The 14451-nt window shown below is 37.0% G+C and overlaps 1 protein-coding gene across 2 annotated transcripts in view; it reads left to right on the plus strand.

Moving 5' to 3' along the window:
• The window catches only part of LOC136858307 (centrosomal protein of 164 kDa), a 208807-nt gene that overhangs the window by 94728 nt on the left and 99628 nt on the right, over positions 1 to 14451 (plus strand). The window lies entirely within an intron of this gene.

Raw genomic sequence — 14451 nt, forward strand, 5'->3', positions numbered from 1 at the left:
TATTTTAAGGCAGAAACAGATTCCAAGAAGGACATTCCAGGAATAATTAATGAACTAGGAGAGTGTGTATGTGAGGATCTTCAAAAGGCAGAAGTATTCAGTCAGCAGTATGTAAAGATTGTTGGTTACAAGGATAATGTCCAGATAGAGGAGGAGACTAAGGCCAAAGAAGTATTAAAATTTACATATGATAACAATGACATTTACAATAAGATACAAAAGTTGAAAACTAGAAAAGCGGCTGGAATTGATCAGATTTCTGGGATATACTAAAGACAATGGGTTGGGATATAATACCATATCTGAAGTACTTATTTGATTATTGTTTGGTCAGAGGAGCTATACCAGATGAATGGAGAGTTGCTATAGTAACCCCTGTGTATAAAGGAAAGGGTAATAGACATAAAGCTGAAAATTACAGGTCAGTATGTTTGACGTGCATTGTATGTAAGCTTTGGGAAGGCATTCTTTCTGATTATATTAGACATGTTTGCAAGTTATGAATCTCATTCCGTATTAACGGTTATCACTTTACGAAAGAAAGTATTTATAAAATCCTCTTATCAATACAAGTCAAGTCATCTGTTAGATGAAGCAAAGTCTATACATGTTTCAGCCTAATCTCAAGGCCATCTTCAGTAGTAAAACAATGATTGCATAATATACAAACAAATTAAAAATCGTAATGATGTGAAGTGACAGTGATCATGATTGGTGAGTTAAAAACACATTGAGGTACAAAGTCCTCTCGTCTAATAGATCTTGCTGACTGTTAAATAAAAACACCGTCCGACTCGTTGGCTGAACGGTCAGCGTACTGGCCTTCGGTTCAGAGGGTCCCGGGTTCGATTCCCGGCCGGGTCGGGGATTTTAACCTTAATTGGTTGATTCCAATGGCACGGGGGCTGGGTGTGTGTGCTGTCTTCATCATCATTTCATCCTCATCACGACGCGCAGGTCACCTACGGGTGTCAAATAGAAAGACCTGCACCTGGCGAGCCGAACCCGTCCTGGGATATCCCGGCACTAAAAGCCATACGACATTTCATTCAATAAAAACACTATGCTGAGGAGTGTAGTGAGACCGTCAATACTACGAATAAAACGTGTATAACATCTGTAATGAGAAAAAAAGGAATATATGAGTGGATGAAGAACAAGTTAAAATGATGTACGAAAAGAAAACTCATATGACTTACTTGTAACTAAAAGTTGTCGTCTCGAATGGAGATGACCTTGTCGGTCTCAAGTCACATTGACAACTAAGCCTGTGTGTGGCTTACTGTGTATCTGTGTCGATGTGGTTGCGAGGGGTAATGGAAGGGGAGGGGCAGGGAGGGAGGAACGTTGTGATTCGCGGAAGGAGGGTGTTGATGGAAGGGCGGTCTTGTTCTAGAATGTCGGTAGTGAAACTCTTTTTTTATTAACGAACTATTCGCAGATGAGCGGGACAAAGGTTTCCAATAAAATATTTTTCTTTTCGTTGATTTCATTTAAGTTATAGACGGGATTGTTATATTGGTCGATATCTATATATATATTCTCTAGTATATTAAGTAAGGGACCTTTCTGTTCGTAATGCAGGATCTTTAAGTCTTGATCAGTTGTTGTGTATTTATGATTTTTCTCTCTACAGTGTTCGCTAATGGCTGAGTAGCGATTATACTTTAGGGCATTAAGATGTTTGGAGTATCTTATATTGAAACTGCGGCCTGTTTGCCCAATATACGTTGAAAGACATGATTGGCATTTTAATTTGTATATTCCAGAGTTAGAAATTTTTTTGCTGTTGATAGTATGAGAATTTAAAAACATTTTTGTATTGGTGTGAACGGTCTTGAAAGCTACTTTTAACTCGTGCTTTTTAAAGATGTTTGAAATAGGATATATATTATTATTATTAAAGGTAAATGTGGTGAACTTCTCTTTATGGGAAGATTGTTTTTCTAAGGTGGTCTTGGGTTTATTTCTAAATTTATTGAGAATTTTATTCACGAAAGCTTTACTGAAACCATTACCTTCGGCTATTGCATAAATGGTGTTGATTTCCTTTCTAAAATTCTTACGGGATAAAGGAACATTAAGAGCTCTGAAAATCATACTATTGTAAGCTGTCTTCTTCTGTGTCCCTGGGTATAGAGAAGTTTGGTGGATTGTGTTTATTGTGTGAGTGGGCTTCCTGTAAATATTAAAAGAAATGGTTTTATTCTGATTGCGAGTAATAGTTAAATTGAGATAATTAAGGGAATTGTTGTTCTCGGATTCTATCGTAAACTTTATGTGTGGATCCAGGTTATTAAGTAATTCAAGAACGGTGTTGCTGTCAGTAATGTAAGAATCCAGGATAATAAAAGTATCATCCACATACCGAGTTCAATGTTTGATTCCATTAATTTTACCTATAAGGTGAGTGTATTCGAGGAAATCTACGTAAATATCAGCGAGGATTCCTGAGGCCGGTGACCCCATAGGAAGCCCCTTCTGTTGGTATATGATGTGGATTCGGAGGTAAAGCCTTTTGCGGATGATGTTATTCTCTATAGAGTAATAAATAAGTTACAAGATTGTGAGCAACTGCAGAGTGACCTCGAAAATGTTGTGAGATGGACAGCAGGCAATGGTATGTTGATAAACGGGGTTAAAAGTCAGGTTGTGAGTTTCACAAATAGGAAAAGTCACTTCACATCATTACGATTTTTAATTTGTTTGTATATTATGTAATCATTGTTTTACTACTGAGGTTGGCCTTGAGATTAGGCTGAAACATGTATAGACTTTGCTTCATCTAACAGATGACTTGACTTGTATTGATAGGAGGATTTTATAAATATTTTCTTTTGTAAAAAAAAAAAAAGACATGTTTGTGAAATTAATAACTGGTTCGATAGAAGGCAGTTCGGTTTTAGGAAAGGTTATTCCACTGAAGCTCAACTTGTAGGATTCCAGCAAGATATAGCAGATATATTGGATTTTGGAGGTCAAATGGACTATCGCGATTGACCTGTCTAAAGCATTTGATAGGGTGGATCATGGGAGACTACTAGCAAAAATGAGTGCAATTGGACTAGACAAAGGAGTGACTGAATGGGTTGCTATATTTCTAGAAAATAGATCTCAGAGAATTAGAGTAGGTGAAGCTTTAATCTGACCTTGTAATAATTAAGAGGGGAATTCCTCAAGGCAGTATTATCGGACCTTTGTTTTCTTATATATATAAATGATACGAGTAAAGGAGTGGAATTGGAGGTAAGGCTTTTTGCGGATGATGTTATTCTCTATAGAGTAATAAATAAGTTACAAGATTGTGAGCAACTGCAGAGTGACCTCGAAAATGTTGTGAGATGGACAGCAGGCAATGGTATGTTGATAAACGGGGTTAAAAGTCAGGCTGTGAGTTTCACAAATAGGAAAAATCCTCTCAGTTTTAATTACTGCGTTGATGGGATGAAAGTTCCTTTTGGGGATCATTGTAAGTATGTAGGGGTTAATATAAGGAAAGATCTTCATTGCGGTAATCACATAAATGGGATTGTAAATAAAGGGTACAGATCTCTGCACATGGTTATGAGAGTGTTTAGGGGTTGTAGTAAGGATGTAAAGGAGAGGGCATATAAGTCTCTGGTAAGACCCCAACTAGAGTATAGTTTCAGTATATGGGACCCTCACCAGGATTACCTGATTCAAGAACTGGAAAAAATCCAAAGAAAAGCAGCTCGATTTGTTCTGGGTGATTTCCGACACCAATTCCCAACTGACGAACCTAACTTAGCACATGAGGGCGAAACGCAGGCAACCAGGAATGAGTTAGCTGGAAAATTTGTAATGTCCAATAACGGACCATTATATTGGTATTATAAGTGGTATGTTCCGAGCTGTCAGCGGAGAGATGGCGTGGATTGACATTAGTAGACGAATAAGTTTGAGTGGCGTTTATAAAAGTAGGAAAGATCACAATATGAAGATAAAGTTGGAATTCAAGAGGACAAACTGGGGCAAATATTCATTTATAGGAAACGAGTTAGGGATTGGAATAACTTACCAAGGGAGACGTTCAGTAAATTTCCAATTTCTTTGAAATCATTTAAAAAAAGGTTAGGAAAACAACAGATAGGGAATCTGCCACCTGGGCGACTGCCCACAATGCAGATCAGTATTGATTGATTGATAATCTCAAACTTTTTCTGTTGCACCTCCCCTTCTGAAACATGAAATATCTAGAGCCCCCCCATTCTTCTTTCCTTTCTTAGCACTTCTCATAGTCTACTGCACATAGAAACGGATCACGAGATCTACAGTATTTGCTTCTGTCTCATTACAGCAACCGCTAGTTACAATAATAATAATAATAATAGTAATAATAATAATAATAATAATAATAATAATAATAATAATAATATAAAACACAATTTACTATTCTTAGAGCACATCAGAGTTCATTAACGTTTTGTAAAAAAACATTCTTGCTTTTGTGTTAGTCCAAGGTTTTGAAAGTTAACTATTACTGCTTGCTTATAAAAAACAACAGCTGCATGTGCAGTTACTGGAAATTCATTAACAAAATCATTACCAAGTGCAAATATCAACAACAAATTAAACTAAAGCAACAATCGGAGAATGCAAAGAAATACGTCAAGTTCACCTTTAATAACCCGAGGATTTATGAAATCACGAATTTGTTTAAGAAGCACAATACCAAAATAGCTTTCTCAACCAACAACAATACAAAACACAGATTTTTTAAATCACAATAAAGTCAATAAACTTAAAGATGACGAATTCCAGGAATCTGGCATTTACAGATTGACATGTACCCAGTGCAAAAAAACATACGTGGGGCAATCCGGGAGGAGCTTTTTAATTAGATATCAGGAACATGTTAATGCAGAGAAATACAGAAGATACTCTGCTATGGGAGCTCATATGAAGGAGGCAAATCACAATTTCACTAACATCAGACAAGATCTCCAAATTATCAGTAGGATTAATAAAGGAAGTTTAATGAATAACCTAGAAAACATCCACATTACTCTCGATAAACTAGAGAACAGGGAAAGGAATCTAAACGAAACGAACGAAAAAAACCTCCTATACGAACAATTCAGTAAATACGTGGAAATGGTAAACAGTAAACAAACAAGACAAACAAATGAAATACTCGAACACGACGTCACTGAAACACAACCAGTAATCCCTCCCCACTCACAAGACGTACTAGATGACGACACAACTCTACTTCCCCTTTCTCCGGAATATTCCACGAACAATCAGACCATGTCACACCGCTATCACACTAGGTCGTGCACGAAGGCAGTTCTCCAAGGCAACGCGGATTAAACATTTGCCAGATAAGGTAAGTCAAGGCTACGCAATCTCGAATACAAATATCTTCCTGCTATCTATTTAGAATTCGGAGCTTTTTACTTTTATCATATGTCATATTTTAATATAATACGATCTCCTGCTGGTTACAGATCGCGAGGCAAGCTGCCCAAATCAGATCACCATTTTATATAACAGAAGCCACCACAGGGTTTTAGCAAGTTAAACGACTAACACAATTTCTTTTATCACATTCTGAAGAGCAATTCTCGGAAGTTAAACAGTCAACACAGCCTTTTAACCACAAGAATATCACTCAAGGAAGTTATTAAATATAAACAACAAATACCTGAAGACTGGTGCATATGACATAAACTTTCATTCAAGCACAAGTGTTTTTGAATAAGTGCCTTACCATAGACACTTTAGAATATTTTAAAGTATGTTTATTAAAAACAAAGTGTTTAACATCACCACAGACGTGAATTTTAATTAAGTTATTATTTTTCTCACACATGCCTGAAGATTATTACAAGCACAAACTTTTTATTCACGCCACCTAATGTTATCAAAAAGAATTTTACCATAGACGCTTTTAAATATTTTAAATATGTTTTTCATCATTTAAGTTTTTTAAACACAAGTGTAAACGATACTGTAATTTAAGTATCATTCACATAAATCTCCTTACCCCCAACCCCCCCCCCCCATCTTCCATTTCATTTAAAGCATCTAGAACAATAGTTTTTGGATTCCCATGGGATATAGTTTTAAGATCCAATGTGCTTGCTTTTAAATGTTATCATCTAAGATTTTTTTATATACAGCTGAAGATGACCACTAAGTGATCGAAGCATGTACTGTGTTTGTTAATGTATTTTTAAGTTTGCCAAAGGCAAAAGAAATAAAGTATTGATTAGGTGGCTTTTTAGATTAATTTGTTGATAAACCAGTCATTATAATTGGATAGCTTTCATCATGTTTTATAAACTTACTTCTAAAAAATACCTATATCGGTCCGAGTTATGAGATATTAAACGAACACTTTCTTAATGATCTCGCCTGCTATATAAATAGCAACAACCATTAATATTTCTCAACTAAAGTAAACTCGTTTCCTCATCCCGAGGTGGTGCAGCTCTTTTCAGACACATTCCCAGTGGAGGGGAGTTACATGTACCTTTTTTACTGCATATCAACCTTCCTGCCATTCACAATATGAAGATAAAGTTGGAATTCAAGAGGACAAATTGAGGCAAATATTTGTTTATAGAAGGGGAGTTAGGGATTGGAGTAACTTACCAAGGGAGATGTTAAATCAATTTCCAATTTCTTTGAAATCATTTAAGAAAAAGCTAGAAAACAATAGATAGGGAATCTGCCACTGGGCAACTGCCCTAAATGCAGATCAGCATTGATTGATTGATTGATTGATTGATTGATTGATTGATTGATTGATTGATTGATTGATTGATTGATTGTAAATCTCTGGCAGTATGGTACTGGGAATCGAACTCAGACTCCCGAGAATGGTAGCTAATTGTGCTAACCATTACGCTGGTGGACAATATTAACTACAAAACAAAGACATATGGCATGACTGATGCATGCTTGCAATGCGCGGGTTGGACACAAAGCTATTCACCTATTTGTGCGATGTCATTGGAGCTGCAGTAGGCCTATGCTACGGAGGTGGACACATCTTAACTATGAAACACAGATGTACCGCATGACTTTGACGCGTGTTTTCATTGTGTAGGTCGTACGGACGAAACTATTCACAAATTTGTGGGATGTCATCAGAGCTGCAATAATACTTGTACCCGATCGAAACGGAATTGTTGTTCTTCTGTGATGAATTACGTTGGGGGGGGGGGGGGAGGGTCTTGTATGCAAGATTTTTTAAAAAATTTTCTTCATCTCAAAAAGCCAGGGGGAGCGTTCTAATACACGATTAAATATGGTAATAGCAAGAAAGATTAGAAAAAGGATAGAAATTCAGATACACAAAGACAAGTTTGATTTCAGGAGTAGAAGATCAACAGTGGAGACCATTTTTATTGTGAGAGAAAGTATAGAAAAGTACTGGGAGAATGGGAAGGATATGCACATATTTGGAAAATGTCTATGAAGAACAAAAGTTTGAAAAAAACAACACACAACTAGTACAGAACAATATTAGAGAAGTGACATTAAAAATCAAATGCAATATTTTAAAGACAGAAATGGACAACAACCACTTTTGTTGTTTATAGGCCAGTAAAAGAAACTTCAGAAGAAATAAGAAAGAAAATGTTATGGAACAGCTTAATGCAGTACTGTATATAGAAGAGTAAACAGTGAGGAATGAGGTTCATTCTGAAGAAAAATATGATGACACACGTGACAGAAAGACGAAGGAATAAAATCTGAGGCAAAGATATTGAAGTGATGGGGAACATTCAAGTACTGTAGGGCAGTGGTTCTCAAAGTAGGGGGCGCAGAGAGTGATAAAGGAGGCCGCCGGCTCTGATTGAAATATTTATATTTAATATTCTATAACAAATATTGCTATCCTCTGATTCTCACATCCATTAACCTAGGCATGAAGCTCTTTCCACTGCCATTCAAGACTAATAAACTCGTACTTTTGCTGTCTTATTTCACAAGACAAAGTGGTTCCTCTGACAACATAGCTATAATCTCGTTTGAATCTGAGCCTAGAAACTACAAATATTCCAGAGCATATTTTTTCTAGATTTTCTGATGTCTACACCAGGTAGCAGCACAAATCAAATGTGGGAATCAGTTCACCCAATGGCCCAAGAGAGGAAAAAAGTTGGTGGGAATTATATCATGCACTGGCCACGATAGGGTTAAATGATTTTTGGAGACTCCAAACAAAACATTAATTTTAAAAAATGGAGTCAACGAACGTACAAAATTAAACATTATGATAATAAAACGCATTACCGCCACTCCTGTAGATATCTATAAATGTGGCAAACTTTCCTGTTATTTATTTTTGTGCTTTCTGTCATGGAACTTTTGGCACTATCCGGGCAATATCTTATCTCATGTACAGCTATTTACATAAATCCTGATGTGATAAATGTAGAGAACAAGCATGAAACAGCCCCAGTTATCAAAAGAATTCTTCCAGTCACTATGTATTACATTCGGAAGTACAACTTACAGCATACAGTAGTTATCTGCTGGTGGTATGGCACGCCTTCTACAGCGCGGGTTTATTAAAAAAGAATGGCTTCTGCTACACGTACATCAACTGGGAATATCAAAGACCATCTCCAGAAACCATTTGGGAATAGATTCACACTGTTTAAACTCTATAGTCGGAATGAAACTATTTTTAAAAGGTTCAAAAAGAAGGGACCTCGTATGCTCTTGATCACAGTGCTGCAGTGCATGGCTGACAAGTTGGCGTTGAAGATGACGTCACTTAGAATGATGACACGCCGGTAGCAGGGAAGTTGGCGGCACAAAATGATAATTCAAATGAAAGCAATGATCAGGTTTACTGTATGGTAGGCCTACTGCTCAACTGACAGAGACAAATGACTGGCCATTAAGTTCTTTTGTATCAATATTGGATAATATGATAATACGATGATACCCTTATCCCTTTCCTCTACGGAGTCGAATATGAAGTGAGTCAAATCTTCGTAGCAAGTTTTTTCGACCGTATGCCCTTCCTGATGTTAACCTCATGAGAGGAATTAATGAGATGTAACGAATGACGTGATATGAGTACCGGTAACAAAACAGACTATATTTATTTGTAGGCCTAAAAGTCGTGTTCACCATTTATTGTCAAATCATTTCCCAACTCCACTTTCCCGGATGTGGTGTACAAGCGCTCGCCATCTCTTCCTGTCTGCATACATCTTCTGTTCCAGGACATCTTCCCATTTGAGGCCTCTCTCCTTCACATCTGATTTCACTGCGTCTATCCAACATTTCCTTGGTCTTTTTCCTTGGACAGTAAGGTCAAAATATTTTCTGGCAGTTCTCTTGCTCGTTATTTTCATAACGTGCCCATACCACTGAAGTTTATGCTTCTTTATTACATTGGTAATAGGTACCTCAATGCCAGTTACTTTCCTGTTTACTTCATTCCTGATTTTATCCTTTGAGTAGTTTGATTCATAGTTTTAATGAATCTTATTTCTGTTGCCTGAATTCTATTTCATCTTCTCCATTTGAAATGGATATCCTTATTTATTTGAATAATGCATGCTCTCATGTTATCAAGTCCCTGTATGCTTTTATTTTTTGCTGGTATCTTCAGTATTACCTTTCTCATATGTAGTGTCAACATTATTACTCGTACTGTTGCCACACTGTAGATTATCTCTTCATTTCTATCTAACCTCTCTTAACGTAAGCAACAACTAGGTTCATTTTCAATACAATACAATACAATACAATACAGTACAATACAATATAATGTTTATGACGACTTCATCTAAAACCTTCTAACATCTGAATTGTGAAGAAGGTCCATTATCATGTTTATTTCTTAATTTGTTTTCAGCAATGAAATTTGTGATGTGAACTTGTTTCAGGTGGGTTTTTTTTTTTTTTTTAAGACTATTGTCCCCAATGATCCTAGAGTAATGAACAGGCTTAAGATAATTCTGCACTTAAAAATGCCAATATATGCAGTAAAAGGTGCCAAAATATGCACTAAAAATTTTGAAACATGCATTGAAAACAAACTTAAATCTGATAACATTTTATAAATAAATAAATAAATAAATAAATAAATAAATAAATAAATAAATAAATAAATAAATAAATAAATAAATAAATAATAAATATAATAAATAAACTTTATACTTTAAACATTGCCGAGAAAATAAACAATTACACACCATACCACAATAAAATGCTCTAGTTTCTCAATGAAATTTACAAGCAAGATGCAGCAGATGCTCAAACACAAACTTGCACCTATTTTTACCTAAAATGGTTTTGTACTCAGAGAACACACTCTTGACTTCACATGCCACAACTGGAGCATATTCCAACTTATCAAAATCAGAGATTTTTTTGTATTGATGCATCATCAGTTTTTTCCATGTCTTGGAGAACACGAGAATTTTTTTTATATTTGCGGAGGCCAGAGATATTTAACTCTGCACTGCATTTTTTCTGGGAAAATTTGATTAGTTTGTTAGGAATCGTTCAACATTACCAGTACTGATGTGAAGAAAGTCGTTTGTCTTGCTATTTCTTGATCGCTGAGGCATGCACATCAAAGTGGAACAAATGAACCATTATAAGTTGCTCACAATCACCATCTTTGCTCTTAAGACTTGTGGGATAGGTATCGTTACGGTGAGGGATAAGTTGAGTTATGGTGAGACTACCTTCAGTTTGTAAGATTACGTGTGCTAGATATCCCACAGGGTATAAGAAACAAAAATTTGAAAGCAGAACCATCAGATAGACATTATCTTGGGATTCATTGCTCAAATTGTCAAAACATATTAACACTTGCAGTGGAAAATGTGAGGAAAGTTGAGTAATATCAACCTCAATATAATTTTGGGCCAAAGTCCCACGAGATTCCTAGGATAGTACGAAATGGGGACAACTGTCTAAGTCAAGAGTGTTGAACGTGTGGTCTGCAGGCTGGACTCGGTCCACAAAGGCATTTTATGTGGCCCCCTGCCTAGGTTTTTATAATGTGCTTTTAAGTTTCAGTTTGTTTTTCGTAGATACCAAAAAAAATAATTGATGAGAACGTTGATGTAATTTACGGAGAAAGGAGATAAAACCATAAGAAAAATATCTGAATTATTTGTAGTTGTATGGTATGGTCACATGAAAAGAATGAACCCTCACAGGACTCCTCGAACATACTTTGACCACAATGTTCCTGGGAAGAGACCAAAAGGAAGACCTCGTGATGTTTGGGAAAAACAGATAATGAAGGACCTTGAAATTAGAGATGTGAACTTGTGTCGCATGTATGAGCAGCATCTGTGGATGGATAGAACAAACTGGAGGAGGCTCGTACACAACCGCACCCGGCTTGATGGAGCGAAGAAATGATGATGATGATGATGATGATGATGATGATGATGATGATGATGATGATGATGTCTTCTTGATGTAATGTTTCTTTTACTAGGCTGTAGGAAAGTTCTAAGATGCATAATTATTCCCACCTTAGAAGCAGGTAAGGAATAGACTTTTTCCATTCGTTTCTTGGAATTACAGTGCAGACTTCCCCGGAGAGTGAAAGACCCGTAGGGGATCTTGGGACATCCACAGGAAATGGCCAGTTTACATCCAGGAAGTGCTTTGGGAATTTTATTGTGGTTTACTACTTTACTGTGAACTAACGTTCTTACGAACTACTGATATTTAAAGTTGTTTTATTTGTGAAAAAAAGTGTTGCTTTCCAAATGTTGAGGAATATATAGCTGCAGTCTGCGCTAGTTACAGAGTTGCACATTTATTAGCCGCGAAAGGGAAACCATTTTCTGATGGGGAGTTTATGAAGAACAGCATACTTTCTTTAATAGAAGAAATTTGTCCTGAAAAGAAACAGTTGATGAATTCGGTCATCTTATTGCGGAGCACAATGACGAGAAAAACGGTAGAACTCGGGGCTAATTTGTGCTCACAACTGGGCGAAAAATAAATATCATTAGAGTGCTTTTCGTTGACTTTTGATGAAAGTAATGATGTCCGTGAAACAGCACAACTTTTAATTTATATTAGTGGCATTGACAAAGCGTGTGAGATAACTGAGAAGCTGGCATCTTTAAGTAGCATCCATGAGCTATTGTACAACAGGCTAGGATTTGTTCCTCCAGCTGAGTGAAACATTGAAAGATCTAAGTTTAGGATGGGATGGATTGGCAGCTATAACAACAGATGGAGCAAGGAATATGAGTGGCTCAGTGTCTCAGACAGTTGAGGCGCTGTCCTTCTGACCTCAACTTGGCAGGTTTGATCCTGGCTCAGTCCGGTGGTATTTGAAGGTGCTCAAATACGTCAGCCTCATATCGGTAGATATACTGGCACGTAAAAGAACTCTTGTGGGACTCAATTCCGTCACCTCGTCATCTCTGAAAACCATAAAAGTAAGTTAGTGGAACATAAAGCCAATCATCATCATCATCATCATCATCCTGAACCATCTCCAGTTTCGTGGGTGTGGTATATGATCCTCCTCCATCTCATCCTGTCCTTGTACCATTCCTCCTCCACCAACTTGTCCCAATCATGACCTCTCAGCAGTACATCGTTCTTAACTAAATCTATCCATTTCCTTCGTGGCCTTCCCACGGGTCGTCTTCCTTCTACTTTTCTGTCAAATTCCTTCCTTGCAGTTCTGTTAATTGGCACCCTCTTCATGTAACGAAACAACTTCAGTCTTGATATCTGAATCTTATTGAGGAGAGAATCATCTATTCCTAATTCTTCTCTAATTTTCTCATTCCTAATCTTGTGTTTCCTGGTTTTCTGGATCATAGTGCATAAAGCCAATAATAATAATAATAATAATAATAATAATAATAATAGTAATAATAATAATAATAATAATAATAATAATACGAGTGGTACAAAAATTGGATTAATTGGAAGAATAAGGAACGAGTTTACTTACAGAAATATTGATATGCCTCTTGAATTACACTGCATTATTCATCAAGTGCTATATGGAAAAGTTAAATTTACCTGTGATGAACACTGTGACATCTACAATTAATTGTAGGTATTTTATCACATGGACTCAATCATTTCCAGTCATTTCTGGCTGAAATTGATTGTGACCACGGCGAGATCATTTATCATAGCGGGTACACTGGCTTAGTCGTGATAATATTTTGAAACTCTTCTTTCACCTTCATGAAGAAATAAGGACATTTATGAACATGAAACAGAAAGAAGTGGCAGAATTTATGGACGAAAACTAGATGTGGGATTTAGCAATACTCGGTAAATATTTTGAATAAGCGATTACAAGATAAAGGCGTGCTTTTAAATGAAGTGTGTAGTTATGTGTTACTGTTCCAAACAAAATTGAAATTATTTCAATAGCAATTAGAGAAGGTCATGTTCTCCCACTTTTCATGTGCTGAGCTTCAAGAAGAGAACGCAAACAGTTCAGTGCCATATGATAGGTTTAATAAGTTGATTGACTTATTGAAGAATGAGTATGAAAACATTTTTATAGACCTTTCTGTGAGGAGGAAGTTCATTAGTTCAAAATCCATTTGCAGTGGATGTCGATGATACACCTGTGCAACTGTAGGTCGAATTAATTGAACTTCAATGTTGTTCCCAATTAAGGGCCAAGTTTGGGGAGGGAAATCTTATTAACTTTTACAGGTCGCTTAGCAGAAGCGTAGCCAGGATTTCAGTTTGGGGGGGGCCCCATTCATCCAGAAATTTATTTTGATAGTTGTCCAAACTTCCATCATTTAGGTGGTGTAGAATACCTAAAAAGGAAATGAGTGTCCTTGGATCCAAGTAAGAGTGCTGGATTCGTGTGGATTCCGGAGGCCAATAGTAATCTTCTTCTTCTTCTTCTTCTTATTTTCCCACATGTGTGGGGTCGCGGGTGCGAACTGCGTCGCACATGTGGATTTGGCCCTGTTTTACGGCCGGATGACCTTCCCGATGCCAACCCTATATAGAGAGATGTAATCATTGTTGTGTGTTTCTCTGGTGGTTGGTAGTGTAGTATGTTGTCTGAATATGAATATGTTCAGACAAACACCCAGTCCCCAGCCAGAAGAATTATTCAGACGCGATTAAAATCCCCGACCCAGCCGGTAATCGAACCCGGGACCCTCTGAACCGAAGGCCTCAACACTGATCATTCAGCCAATGAGTCGGACTCCGGAAGCTAATATTAATATGCATTTTATATAAAATGCTTAATAAAAGTACATTCGTTAAAACTCCTGGGACCGGGCGAGTTGGCCGTACGCGTAGAGGCGCGCGGCTGTGAGCTTGCATCCGGGAGATAGTAGGTTCGAATCCCACTATCGGCAGCCCCGAAAATGGTTTTCCGTGGTTTCCCATTTTCACACCAGGCAAATGCTGGAGCTGAACATTATTTAAGGCCACGGCCGCTTCCTTCCAACTCCTAGGCCTTTCCTATCC

This window comes from Anabrus simplex, chromosome 1, assembly GCF_040414725.1.
Source record: "Anabrus simplex isolate iqAnaSimp1 chromosome 1, ASM4041472v1, whole genome shotgun sequence".
Taxonomy (NCBI): Eukaryota; Metazoa; Arthropoda; class Insecta; order Orthoptera; family Tettigoniidae; genus Anabrus; species Anabrus simplex.